General features: G+C 38.7%; 1 long non-coding RNA gene, 7 other non-coding genes and 6 pseudogenes across 8 annotated transcripts; all 14 read right to left on the reverse strand.

Moving 5' to 3' along the window:
* Nucleotides 1–933: 933 nt before the first annotated feature.
* On the reverse strand, nucleotides 934–1,055 carry LOC113087200 (5S ribosomal RNA). Its single transcript, XR_003285297.1, has one exon. It is a non-coding gene; the product is annotated as a 5S ribosomal RNA (ribosomal RNA).
* An 805-nt stretch (nucleotides 1,056–1,860) lies between these two features.
* LOC113087201 (uncharacterized) lies at nucleotides 1,861–1,977 on the reverse strand (annotated as a pseudogene).
* Nucleotides 1,978–2,505: 528 nt separating this feature from the next.
* Nucleotides 2,506–2,622, reverse strand: LOC113087196 (5S ribosomal RNA). The gene has a single exon (XR_003285294.1). It is a non-coding gene; the product is annotated as a 5S ribosomal RNA (ribosomal RNA).
* Nucleotides 2,623–2,843: 221 nt separating this feature from the next.
* LOC113087213 (uncharacterized) lies at nucleotides 2,844–2,961 on the reverse strand (annotated as a pseudogene).
* Nucleotides 2,962–3,314: 353 nt separating this feature from the next.
* LOC113087208 (uncharacterized) lies at nucleotides 3,315–3,436 on the reverse strand (annotated as a pseudogene).
* A 672-nt stretch (nucleotides 3,437–4,108) lies between these two features.
* LOC113087144 (5S ribosomal RNA) lies at nucleotides 4,109–4,227 on the reverse strand. The gene has a single exon (XR_003285246.1). It is a non-coding gene; the product is annotated as a 5S ribosomal RNA (ribosomal RNA).
* Nucleotides 4,228–5,485: 1,258 nt separating this feature from the next.
* LOC113087194 (5S ribosomal RNA) lies at nucleotides 5,486–5,603 on the reverse strand. The gene has a single exon (XR_003285292.1). It is a non-coding gene; the product is annotated as a 5S ribosomal RNA (ribosomal RNA).
* A 380-nt stretch (nucleotides 5,604–5,983) lies between these two features.
* Nucleotides 5,984–6,104, reverse strand: LOC113087190 (5S ribosomal RNA). Its single transcript, XR_003285288.1, has one exon. It is a non-coding gene; the product is annotated as a 5S ribosomal RNA (ribosomal RNA).
* Nucleotides 6,105–6,851: 747 nt separating this feature from the next.
* LOC113087130 (uncharacterized) lies at nucleotides 6,852–8,653 on the reverse strand. The gene is made up of 2 exons (XR_003285233.1): nucleotides 8,564–8,653; nucleotides 6,852–6,923 (listed from the first exon to the last, which is right to left on the reverse strand). It is a non-coding gene; the product is annotated as an uncharacterized LOC113087130 (long non-coding RNA).
* LOC113087216 (uncharacterized) lies at nucleotides 7,069–7,184 on the reverse strand (annotated as a pseudogene).
* LOC113087212 (uncharacterized) lies at nucleotides 7,559–7,680 on the reverse strand (annotated as a pseudogene).
* On the reverse strand, nucleotides 8,062–8,185 carry LOC113087214 (uncharacterized; annotated as a pseudogene).
* A 1,184-nt stretch (nucleotides 8,654–9,837) lies between the features above and the next one.
* Nucleotides 9,838–9,956, reverse strand: LOC113087145 (5S ribosomal RNA). The gene has a single exon (XR_003285247.1). It is a non-coding gene; the product is annotated as a 5S ribosomal RNA (ribosomal RNA).
* A 1,362-nt stretch (nucleotides 9,957–11,318) lies between these two features.
* LOC113087146 (5S ribosomal RNA) lies at nucleotides 11,319–11,437 on the reverse strand. Its single transcript, XR_003285248.1, has one exon. It is a non-coding gene; the product is annotated as a 5S ribosomal RNA (ribosomal RNA).
* Between the last annotated feature and the right edge of the window lie 1,063 nt (nucleotides 11,438–12,500).

A 12,500-nucleotide genomic window follows, 5' to 3' on the forward strand; every position in this document is an offset into this window, starting at 1 on the left:
GAGATCGGGCATTGACTCTATTTTTTGGCAAAATTATTATATACTAAGTGAAAAATGTCCAAAAAGCTTACAGCACCTGGTATTCCTAGGCAGTCTCTCATCAAAGTTACTAACCAGACCTAAACCTGCTAAGATTCAGAGATCGGGCATTGACTCTTTTTTTTTTTTTTTTAATGAAAGATTATATAATATTCGTTGAAATTTTCCAACAAGATTAAAGCACCATGGTATTCCCAGGCAGTCTCCCATCCATGTACTAACCAGGCCCAAACCTGCAAATATTCAGAGATCGGGCATTGACTCTATTTTTTGGCAAAATTATTATATACTAAGTGAAAAATGTCCAAAAAGCTTACAGCACCTGGTATTCCTAGGCAGTCTCTCATCAAAGTACTAAACCAGACCTAAACCTGCTAAGATTCAGAGATCGGGCATTGACTCTTTTTTTTTTTTTTTTTTTTTTTTTAATGAAAGATTATTATATAATTCGTGAAATTTTCCAAAAGATTAAAGCACCTGGTATTCCCAGGCAGTCTCCCATCCATGTACTAACCAGGCCCAAACCTGCAAATATTCAGAGATCGGGCATTGACTCTATTTTTTGGCAAAATTATTATATACTAAGTGAAAAATGTCCAAAAAGCTTACAGCACCTGGTATTCCTAGGCAGTCTCTCATCAAAGTACTAACCAGACCTAAACCTGCTAAGATTCAGAGATCGGGCATTGACTCTTTTTTTTTTTTTTTTTTTTTTTTTTAATGAAAGATTATTATATAATTTGTGAAATTTTTCAAAAAGATTAAAGCACCTGGTATTCCCAGGCAGTCTCCCATCCATGTACTAACCAGGCCCAAACCTGCTAAAATTCAGAGATCGGGCATTGACTCTATTTTTTGGCAAAATTATATATACTAAGTGAAAAATTTCCAAAAAGCTTACAGCACCTGGTATTCCCAGGCGGTCTCCCATCCAAGTACTAACCAGGCCCAAACCTGCTTAGCTTCCGAGATCAGACGAGATCGGGCATTAGCCAGGTTGGGTTTTGGCCGTAAGCGAAGTCTGCTGCAAAGAGAGGGCTATTTAAAGAGCAGCCAATCTTATCGCCAGTACATTATATAAGTAGGAAAGAAAGCCCCAAAAGCTTAAAGCACCTGGTATTCCTAGGCAGTCTCTCATCAAAGTACTAACCAGGCCCAAACCTGCAAATATTCAGAGATCGGGCATTGACTCTATTTTTTGGCAAAATTATTATATACTAAGTGAAAAATGTCCAAAAAGCTTACAGCACCTGGTATTCCTAGCAGTCTCTCATCAAAGTACTAACCAGACCTAAACCTGCTAAGATTCAGAGATCGGGCATTGACTCTTTTTTTTTTTTTTTTTTTTTTTTTTAATGAAAGATTATTATATATTCGTGAAATTTTTCCAAAAAGATTAAGCACCTGGTATTCCCAGGCAGTCTCCCATCCATGTACTAACCAGGCCCAAACCTGCAAATATTCAGAGATCGGGCATTGACTCTATTTTTTGGCAAAATTATTATATACTAAGTGAAAATGTCCAAAAAGCTTACAGCACCTGGTATTCCTAGGCAGTCTCTCATCAAAGTACTAACCAGACCTAAACCTGCTAAGATTCAGAGATCGGGCATTGACTCTTTTTTTTTTTTTTTTTTTTTTTTTTAATGAAAGATTATTATATAATTTGTGAAATTTTTCAAAAAGATTAAAGCACCTGGTATTCCCAGGCAGTCTCCCATCCATGTACTAACCAGGCCCAAACCTGCTAAAATTCAGAGATCGGGCATTGACTCTATTTTTTGGCAAAATTATTATATACTAAGTGAAAAATTTCCAAAAAGCTTACAGCACCTGGTATTCCCAGGCGGTCTCCCATCCAAGTACTAACAGGCCCAACCTGCTTAGCTTCCGAGATCAGACGAGATCGGGCATAGCCAGGTTGGTTTGGCCGTAAGCGAAGTCTGCTGCAAAGAGAGGGCTATTTAAAGAGCAGCCCAATCTTATCGCCAGTACATTATATAAGTAGGAAAGAAAGCCCAAAAGCTTAAAGCACCTGGTATTCCTAGGCAGTCTCTCATCAAAGTTTACTAACCAGGCCCAAACCTGCAAATATTCAGAGATCGGGCATTGACTCTATTTTTTGGCAAAATTATTATATACTAAGTGAAAAATGTCCAAAAGCTTACAGCACCCGGTATTCCTAGGCAGTCTCTCATCAAAGTACTAACCAGACCTAAACCTGCTAAGATTCAGAGATCGGGCATTGACTCTTTTTTTTTTTTTTTTTTTTTTTTTTTTTTTTTTTAATGAAAGAATTATTATATAATTTGTGAAATTTTTCAAAAAGATTAAAGCACCTGGTATTCCCAGGCCAGTCTCCCATCCATGTACTAACCAGGCCCAAACCTGCTAAAATTCAGAGATCGGGCATTGACTCTATTTTTTGGCAAAATTATTATATACTAAGTTGAAAATTTTCCAAAAAGCTTACAGCACCTGGTATTCCCAGGCGGTCTCCATCCAAGTACTAACCAGGCCCAACCTGCTTAGCTTCCGAGATCAGACGAGATCGGGCATAGCCAGGTTGGTATGGCCGTAAGCGAAGTCTGCTGCAAAGAGAGGGCTATTTAAAGATCAGCCAATCTTATCGCCAGTACATTATATAAGTAGGAAAAGAAAGCCCAAAAGCTTAAAGCACCTGGTATCCTAGGCAGTCTCCCATCCATGTACTAACCAGGCCCAAACCTGCAAATATTCAGAGATCGGGCATAGACTCTATTTTTTGCCAAAAATTATTATATAATAAGTGAAAATGTCCAAAAAGCTTACAGCACCTGGTATTTCCCAGGCGGTCTCCCATCCAAGTACTAACCAGGCCCAAAACCTGCTTAGCTTCCGAGATCAGAAGATCGGGCATAGCCAGTTGGTATGGCCGTAAGCGAGTCTGCTGCAAAGAGAGGGCTATTTAAAGAGCAGCCAATCTTATCGCCAGTACATTATATAAGTAGAAAAAAGCCCAAAAGCTTAAAGCACCTGGTATTCCTAGGCAGTCTCTCATCAAAGTACTAACCAGACCTAAACCTGCAAAGATTCAGAGATCGGGCATTGACTCTTTTTTTTGGAAAATTATTATATACTTCGTGAAAATTTCCAAAAAGATTAAAGCACCTGGTATTCCCAGGCAGTCTCCCATCCATGTACTAACCAGGCCCAAACCTGCAAATATTCAGAGATCGGGCATTGACTCTATTTTTTGGCAAAATTATTATATACTAAGTGAAAAATGTCCAAAAAGCTTACAGCACCTGGATTCCCAGGCGGTCTCCCCATCCAAGTACTAACCAGGGCCCAAACCTGCTTAGCTTCCGAGATCAGACGAGATCGGGCATAGCCAGGTTGGTAAATGGCCGTAAGCGAAGTCTGCTGCAAGAGAGGGGCTATTTAAAGAGCAAGCCAATCTTATCGCCTAGTTACATCTATATAAGTAGGAAAGAAAGCCCAAAAGCTTAAAGCACCTGGTATTCCTAGGCAGTCTCTCATCAAAGTACTAACCAGACCCTAAACCCTGCTTAAGGAATTCAGAGATCGGGCAATTGACTCTATTTTTTGGCAAAATTATTATATACTAAGTGAAAAATGTCCAAAAGCTTATCAGCACCTGGTATTAACAGGCAGTCTCCCATCCATGTACTAACCAGGCCCAAACCTGCACAATATTTCAGAGATCGGGCATTGACTTCTATTTTTATGGCAAAATTATTATATACTAAATGAAAAAATGTCAAACCAAAAAGCTTACAGCCCTGGGTATTCCTAGGCAGTCTCTCATCAAAGTACTAACCAGGACCTAAACCTGCTAGATTCAGAGATCGGGCCATTGACTCTTTTTTTTTTTTTTTTTTTTTTTTTAATGAAAGATTATTATATAATTCGTGAAATTTTCCAAAAGATTTAAAGCACCTGGTATTCCCAAGGCAGTCTCCCATCCAATGTACTAACCAGGCCCAAACCTGCAAATATTCAGAGATCGGGCATTGACTCTATTTTTTTGGCAAAATTATTATATACAAGTGAAAAATGTCCAAAAAGCTTACAGCACCTGGTATTCCCAGGCGGTCTCCCATCCAAGTACTAACCAGGCCCAAACCTGCTTAGCTTCCGAGATCAGACGAGATCGGGCATAGCCAGGTTGGTATGGCCGTAAGCGAAAGTCTGCTGCAAAGAGAGGGCTATTTAAAGACAGCCATCTTATCGCCAGTACATTATATAAGTAGGAAAGAAAAGCCCAAAAGCTTAAAGCACCTGGTATTCCTAGCAGTCTCTCATCAAAGTAATATTCAGAGATCGGGCATTGACTCTATTTTTTGGCAAAATTATTATATACTAAGTGAAAAATGTCCCAAAAAAGCTTAAGCACCTGGTATTCCCAGGCAGTCTCTCATCAAAGTACTAACCAGGCCCAAACCTGCAAATATTCAGAGATCGGGCATTGACTTTTTTTTTTTTTTTTATGAAAGATTATTATATTAATTTGAAATTTTCCAAAAAGATTAAAGCACCTGGTATTCCCAGGCAGTCTCCCATCCATGTACTAACCAGGCCCAAACCTGCAAATATTCAGAGATCGGGCATTGACTCTATTTTTTGGCAAAATTATTATATACTAAGTGAAAAATGTCCAAAAAGCTTACAGCACCTGGTATTCCTAGGCAGTCTCTCATCAAAGTACTAACCAGACCTAAACCTGCTAAGATTCAGAGATCGGGCATTGACTCTTTTTTTTTTTTTTTTTTTTTTTTTTAATGAAAGATTATTATATAATTCGTGAAATTTTCCAAAAAGATTAAGCACCTGGTATTCCCAAGCAATCTCCATCCATGTACTAACCAGGCCCAACCTGCTAATATTCAGAGATCGGGCATTGACTCTATTTTTGGCAAAATTATTATATACTAAGTGAAAAATGTCCAAAAAGCTTACAGCACCGGTATTCCAGGCGGTCCTCCCATCCAAGTATAACCAGGCCAAACCTGCTTAGCTTTCCGAGATCAGACGAGATCGGGCATAGCCAGGTTGGTAATGGCCGTAAGCGAAGACTGCTGCAAAGAGAGGGCTATTTAAAGACCAGCCAATCTATCGCCAGTACATTATATAAGTAGGAAAGAAGCCCAAAAGCTTAAAGCACCTGGTACTTCCTAGGCATCTCTCATCAAAGTACTTAACCAGACCTAAACCTGCTAAGATTCAGAGATCGGGCATTGACTCTTTTTTTTTTTTTTTTTTTTTTAATGAAAGATTATTATATAATTCGTGAAATTTTCCAAAAAGATTAAAGCACCTGGTATTCCCAAGCAATCTCCCATCCATGTACTAACCAGGCCCAAACCTGCTAATATTCAGAGATCGGGCATTGACTCTATTTTTAGGCAAAATTATTATATACTAAGTGAAAAATGTCCCAAAAAGCTTACAGCACCGGTCATTCCCAGGCGGTCTCCCATCCAAGTACTAACCAGGCCAAACCTGCTTAGCTTCCGAGATCAGACGAGATCGGGCATAGCCAGGTTGGTATGGCCGTAAGCGAAGACTGCTGCAAAGAGAGGGCTATTTAAAGACCAGCCAATCTATCGCCAGTACATTATATAAGTAGGAAAGAAAACCCAAAAGCTTAAAGCACCTGGTATTCCTAGGCAGTCTCTCATCAAAGTACTAACCAGGACCCTAAACCTGCAAAGATTCAGAGATCGGGCATTGACTCTTTTTTTTTTTTTTTTTTTTTTAATGAAAGATTATTATATAATTCCGTGAAATTTTCCAAAAAAGATTTAAAGCACCTGGTATTCCCAAGGCAGTCTCCCATCCATGTACTAACCAGGCCCAAACCTGCAAATTATTCAGAGATCGGGCATTGGACTCTATTTTTTGGCAAAATTATTATATACTAAGTGAAAAATGTCCAAAAAGCTTACAGCACCTGGTATTCCCCAGGCGGTCTCCCATCCAAGTACTAACCAGGCCCAAACCTGCTTAGCTTCCGAGATCAGACGAGATCGGGCATAGCCAGGTTTGGTATGGCCGTAAGCGAAGTCTGCTGCAAAGAGAGGGCTATTTAAAGATCAGCCAATCTTATCGCCAGTACATTATATAAGTAGGAAAGAAAAGCCCAAAAGCTTAAAGCACTGGTATTCCTAGGCAGTCTCTCATCAAAGTACTAAACCAGACCTAAACCTGCTAAGATTCAGAGATCGGGCATTGACTCTTTTTTTTTTTTTTTTTTTTTTTAATGAAAGATTATTATATAATTCGTCGAAAATTTTCCAAAAAGATTAAAGCACCTGGTATTCCAGGCAGTCTCCCATCCATGTACTAACCAGCCCAAACCTGCAAATATTCAGAGATCGGGCATTGACTCTATTTTTTGGCAAAATTATTATATACTAAGTGAAAAATGTCCAAAAAGCTTACAGCACCTGGTATTCCTAGGCAGTCTCTCATCAAAGTACTAACCAGACCTAAACCTGCTAAGATTCAGAGATCGGGCATTGACTCTTTTTTTTTTTTTAATGAAAGATTATTATATAATTCGTGAAATTTTCCAAAAAGATTAAAGCACCTGGTATTCCCAGGCAGTCTCCCATCCATGTACTAACCAGGCCCAAACCTGCAAATATTCAGAGATCGGGCATTGACTCTATTTTTTGGCAAAATTATTATATACTAAGTGAAAAATGTCCAAAAAGCTTACAGCACCTGGTATTCCTAGGCAGTCTCTCATCAAAGTACTAACCGGACCTAAACCTGCTAAGATTTCAGAGATCGGGCATTGACTCTTTTTTTTTTTTTTTTTTTTTTAATGAAAGATTATTATATAATTCGTGAAATTTTCCAAAAGATTAAAGCACCTGGTATTCCCCAGGCAATCTCCCGCCATGTACTAACCAGGGGGCCAGGTCGGTAGGAAAGGGCAGCCAACCTATTCAGAGATCGGGTCATTGACTCATATTTTTGGCAAAATTATGATATACTAAGTGAAAAATGGCTCCAAAAAGCTTACAGCACCCGGTATTCCCAGGCGGTCCTCCCATCCAAGTCTACCAGGCCCAAACCTGCTTAGCTTCCGAGATCAGACGAACGGGCATAGCCAGGTTGGTATGGCCGTAAGCGAAGACTGCTGCAAAAGAGAGGGCTATTTAAAGACCAGCCAATCTAATCGCCCAGTACATTATATAAGTAGGAAAGAAACCCAAAAAGCTAAAGCACCTGGTATTCCTAGGCAGTCTCTCATCAAAAGTACTAACCAGACCTAAACCCTGCTAAGATTCAGAGATCGGCATTGACTTCTTTTTTTTTTTTTTTTTTTTTAAATGAAAGATTATATATAATTTCGTGAAATTTTCCAAAAAGATTAAAGCACCTGGTATTCCCCAAGCAAGTCTCCCCATCCATGTACTAACAGCCCAAACCTGCTAATATCAGAGATCGGGCATTGACTCTATTTTTTGGCAAATTATTATATACTAAGTGAAAAATGTCAAAAAGCTTACAGCAGCCCGGTATTCCCAGGCGGTCTCCCCATCCAAGTACTAACCAGGGCCCAAACCTGCTTAGCTTCCGAGATCAAGACGAGATCGGGCATAGCCAGGTTGGTATGGCCGTAGCGAAGACTGCTGCAAAGAGAGGGCTATTTAAAGATCAGCCAATCTAATCGCCAGTACATTATATAAGTAGGAAAGAAAACCCAAAAGCTTAAAGCACCTGGTATTCCTAGGCAGTCTCTCATCAAAGTACTAACCAGACCTAAACCCTGCTAAGATTCAGAGATCGGGCATTGACTCTTTTTTTTTTTTTTTTTTTTTTTAAATGAAAGATTATTTATATAATTCGTAGAAATTTTCCAAAAAGATTAAAGCACCTGGTATTCCCAGGCAGTCTCCCATCCATGTACTAACCAGGCCCCAACCCTGCAAATATTCAGAGATCCGGCGCATTGACTCTATTTTTTGGCAAAATTATTATATACTAAGTGGAAATGTCCAAAAAAGCTTACAGCACCTGGTTATTCCCAGGGGGTCTCCCATCCAGTACTAAAACCAGGCCCAAACCTGCTTAGCTTCCGAGATCAGACGAGATCAGGGCAATAGCCAGGTTGGTATGGCCAGTAAGCGCAGTCTGCTGGCAAAGAGAGGGCTATTAAAGAGGCACCAATCTTTCGCCAGTACATTATATAAGTAGGAAAGAAAAGCCCCAAAACTTAAAGCACGCTGGTATTCCTAGGCAGTCCCTCTCATCAAAGTACTAACCAGCCAAACCTGCAAGCTATTCCAGAGATCGGGGCATTGCTCTAATTTTTGGCAAAATTATTATATACTAAGTGAAAAATGTCCAAAAAGCTTACAGCACCTGGTATTCCTAGGCAGTCTCTCATCAAAGTACTAACCAGACCTAAACCTGCTAAGATTCAGAGATCGGGCATTGACTCTTTTTTTTTTTTAATGAAAGATTATTATATAATTCGTGAAATTTTCCAAAAAGATTAAAGCACCTGGTATTCCCAGGCAGTCTCCCATCCATGTACTAACCAGGCCCAAACCTGCAAATATTCAGAGATCGGGCATTGACTCTATTTTTTGGCAAAATTATTATATACTAAGTGAAAAATGTCCAAAAAGCTTACAGCACCTGGTATTCCTAGGCAGTCTCCCATCAAAGTACTAACCAGGCCCAAACCTGCAAATATTCAGAGATCGGGCATTGACCTCTTTTTTTTTTTTTTTTTTTTTAATGAAAGATTATTATATAATTCGTGAAATTTTAAAAAGATTAAAGCACCTGGTATTCCTAGGCAGTCTCCTCATCAAGTACTAACCAGGCCCAAACCTGCAAATATTCAGAGATCGGGCATTGACTCTTTTTTTTTTTTTTTTTTTTTTTTAATGAAAGTTATTATATAATTCGTGAAATTTTCCAAAAAGATTAAAGCACCTGGTATTCCCAGGCAGTCTCCCATCCATGTACTAACCAGGCCCAAACCTGCAAATTTCAGAGATCGGGCATTGACTCTATTTTTTGCAAAATTTATTATATACTAAGTGAAAAATGTCCAAAAAGCTTAAAGCACCTGGTATTCCTAGGCAGTCTCTCATCAAAGTACTAACCAGACCCAAACCTGCTAATATTCAGAGATCGGGCATTGACTCTTTTTTTTTTTTAATGAAAGATTATTATATAATTCGTGAAATTTTCCAAAAAGATTAAAGCACCTGGTATTCCCAGGCAGTCTCCATCCATGTACTAACCAGGCCCAAACCTGCAAATATTCAGAGATCGGGCATTGACTCTATTTTTTTGGCAAAATTATTATATACTAAGTGAAAATGTCCAAAAAGCTTACAGCACCTGGTATTCCCAGGCAGTCTCTCATCAAGTACTAACCAGGCCCAAACCTGCAAATATTCAGAGATCGGGCATTGACTCTTTTTTTTTTTTAATGAAAGATTATTATATAATTCGTGAAAATTTCCAAAAATTAAAGCACCTGGTATTCCTAGGCAGTCTCTCATCAAAGTACTAACCAGGCCCAAACCTGCAAATATTCAGAGATCGGGCATTGACTCTTTTTTTTTTTTTTTTTTTTTTTTTAATGAAAGATTATTTATATAATTCGTGAAATTTTCCAAAAAGATTAAAGCACCTGGTATTCCCAGGCAGTCTCCCATCCATGTACTAACCAGGCCCAAACCTGCAAATATTCAGAGATCGGGCATTGACTCTATTTTTTGGCAAAATTATTATATACTAAGTGAAAAATGTCCAAAAAGCTTACAGCACCTGGTATTCCCAGGCGGTCTCCCATCCAAGTACTAACCAGGCCCAAACCTGCTTAGCTTCCGAGATCAGACGAGATCGGGCATAGCCAGGTTGGTATGGCCGTAAGCGAAGTCTGCTGCAAAGAGAGGGCTATTTAAAGATCAGCCAATCTTATCGCCAGTACATTATATAAGTAGGAAAGAAAGCCCAAAAGCTTAAAGCACCTGGTATTCCTAGGCAGTCTCTCATCAAAGTACTAACCAGGCCCAAACCTGCAAATATTCAGAGATCGGGCATTGACTCTATTTTTTGGCAAAATTATTATATATACTAAGTGAAAATGTCCAAAAAGCTTACAGCACCTGGTATTCCTAGGCAGTCTCTCATCAAAGTACTAACCAGACCTAAACCTGCTAAGATTCAGAGATCGGGCATTGACTCTTTTTTTTTTTTTTTTTTTTTTTTAATGAAAGATTATTATATAATTCGTGAAATTTTCCAAAAAGATTAAAGCACCTGGTATTCCCAGGCAGTCTCCCATCCATGTACTAACCAGGCCCAAACCTGCAAATATCAGAGATCGGGCATTGACTCTATTTTTTGGCAAAATTATTATATACTAAGTGAAAATGTCCAAAAAGCTTACAGCACCTGGTATTCCTAGGCAGTCTCTCATCAAAGTACTAACCAGGCCCAAACCTGCTAAGATTCAGAGATCGGGCATTGACTCTTTTTTTTTTTTTAATGAAAGATTATTATATAATTCGTGAAATTTTCCAAAAAGATTAAAGCACCTGGTATTCCCAGGCAGTCTCCCATCCATGTACTAACCAGGCCCAAACCTGCAAATATTCAGAGATCGGGCATTGACTCTATTTTTTGGCAAAATTATTATATACTAAGTGAAAAATGTCCAAAAAGCTTACAGCACCTGGTATTCCTAGGCAGTCTCTCATCAAAGTACTAACCGGACCTAAACCTGCTAAGATTCAGAGATCGGGCATTGACTCTTTTTTTTTTTTTTAATGAAAGATTATTATATAATTCGTGAAATTTTCCAAAAGATTAAAGCACCTGGTATTCCAGGCAGTCTCCCATCCATGTACTAACCAGGCCCAAACCTGCAAATATTCAGAGATCGGGCATTGACTCTATTTTTTGGCAAAATTATTATATACTAAGTGAAATGTCCAAAAAGCTTACAGCACCTGGTATTCCTAGGCAGTCTCTCATCAAAGTACTAACCAGGACCTAAACCTGCTAAGATTCAGAGATCGGGCATTGACTCTTTTTTTTTTTTTTTTTTTTTTTTTTTTTAAGAAAGATTATATATATTCGTGAAATTTTCCAAAAAGATTAAAGCACCTGGTATTCCCAGGCAGTCTCCCATCCATGTACTAACCAGGCCCAAACCTGCAAATATTCAGAGATCGGGCATTGACTCTATTTTTTGGCAAAATTATTATATACTAAGTGAAAAATGTCCAAAAAGCTTACAGCACCTGGTATTCCCAGGCGGTCTCCCATCCAAGTACTAACCAGGCCCAAACCTGCTTAGCTTCCGAGATCAGACGAGATCGGGCATAGCCAGGTTGGTATGGCCGTAAGCGAAGTCTGCTGCAAAGAGAGGGCTATTTAAAGAGCAGCCAATCTTATCGCCAGTACATTATATAAGTAGGAAAGAAAGCCCAAAAGCTTAAAGCACCTGGTATTCCTAGGCAGTCTCTCATCAAAGTACTAACCAGGCCCAAACCTGCAAATATTCAGAGATCGGGCATTGACTCTATTTTTTGGCAAAATTATTATATACTAAGTGAAAAATGTCCAAAAAGCTTACAGCACCTGGTATTCCTAGGCAGTCTCTCATCAAAGTACTAACCAGACCTAAACCTGCTAAGATTCAGAGATCGGGCATTGACTCTTTTTTTTTTTTTTTTTTTTTTAATGAAAGATTATTATATAATTCGTGAAATTTTCCAAAAAGATTAAAGCACCTGGTATTCCCAGGCAGTCTCCCATCCATGTACTAACCAGGCCCAAACCTGCAAATATTCAGAGATCGGGCATTGACTCTATTTTTTGGCAAAATTATTATATACTAAGTGAAAAATGTCCAAAAAGCTTACAGCACCTGGTATTCCTAGGCAGTCTCTCATCCAAGTACTAACCAGGCCCAAACCTGCTAAGATTCAGAGATCGGGCATTGACTCTTTTTTTTTTTTTTTTTTTTTTAATGAAAGATTATTATATAATTCGTGAAATTTTCCAAAAAGATTAAAGCACCTGGTATTCCCAGGCAGTCTCCCATCCATGTACTAACCAGGCCCAAACCTGCAAATATTCAGAGATCGGGCATTGACTCTATTTTTTGGCAAAATTATTATATACTAAGTGAAAAATGTCCAAAAAGCTTACAGCACCTGGTATTCCTAGGCAGTCTCTCATCAAAGTACTAACCAGGCCCAAACCTGCTAAGATTCAGAGATCGGGCATTGACTCTTTTTTTTTTTTAATGAAAGATTATTATATAATTCGTGAAATTTTCCAAAAGATTAAAGCACCTGGTATTCCCAGGCAGTCTCCCATCCATGTACTAACCAGGCCCAAACCTGCAAATATTCAGAGATCGGGCATTGACTCTATTTTTTGGCAAAATTATTATATACTAAGTG

Source organism: Carassius auratus, unplaced genomic scaffold, assembly GCF_003368295.1.
Source record: "Carassius auratus strain Wakin unplaced genomic scaffold, ASM336829v1 scaf_tig00044613, whole genome shotgun sequence".
Taxonomy (NCBI): Eukaryota; Metazoa; Chordata; class Actinopteri; order Cypriniformes; family Cyprinidae; genus Carassius; species Carassius auratus.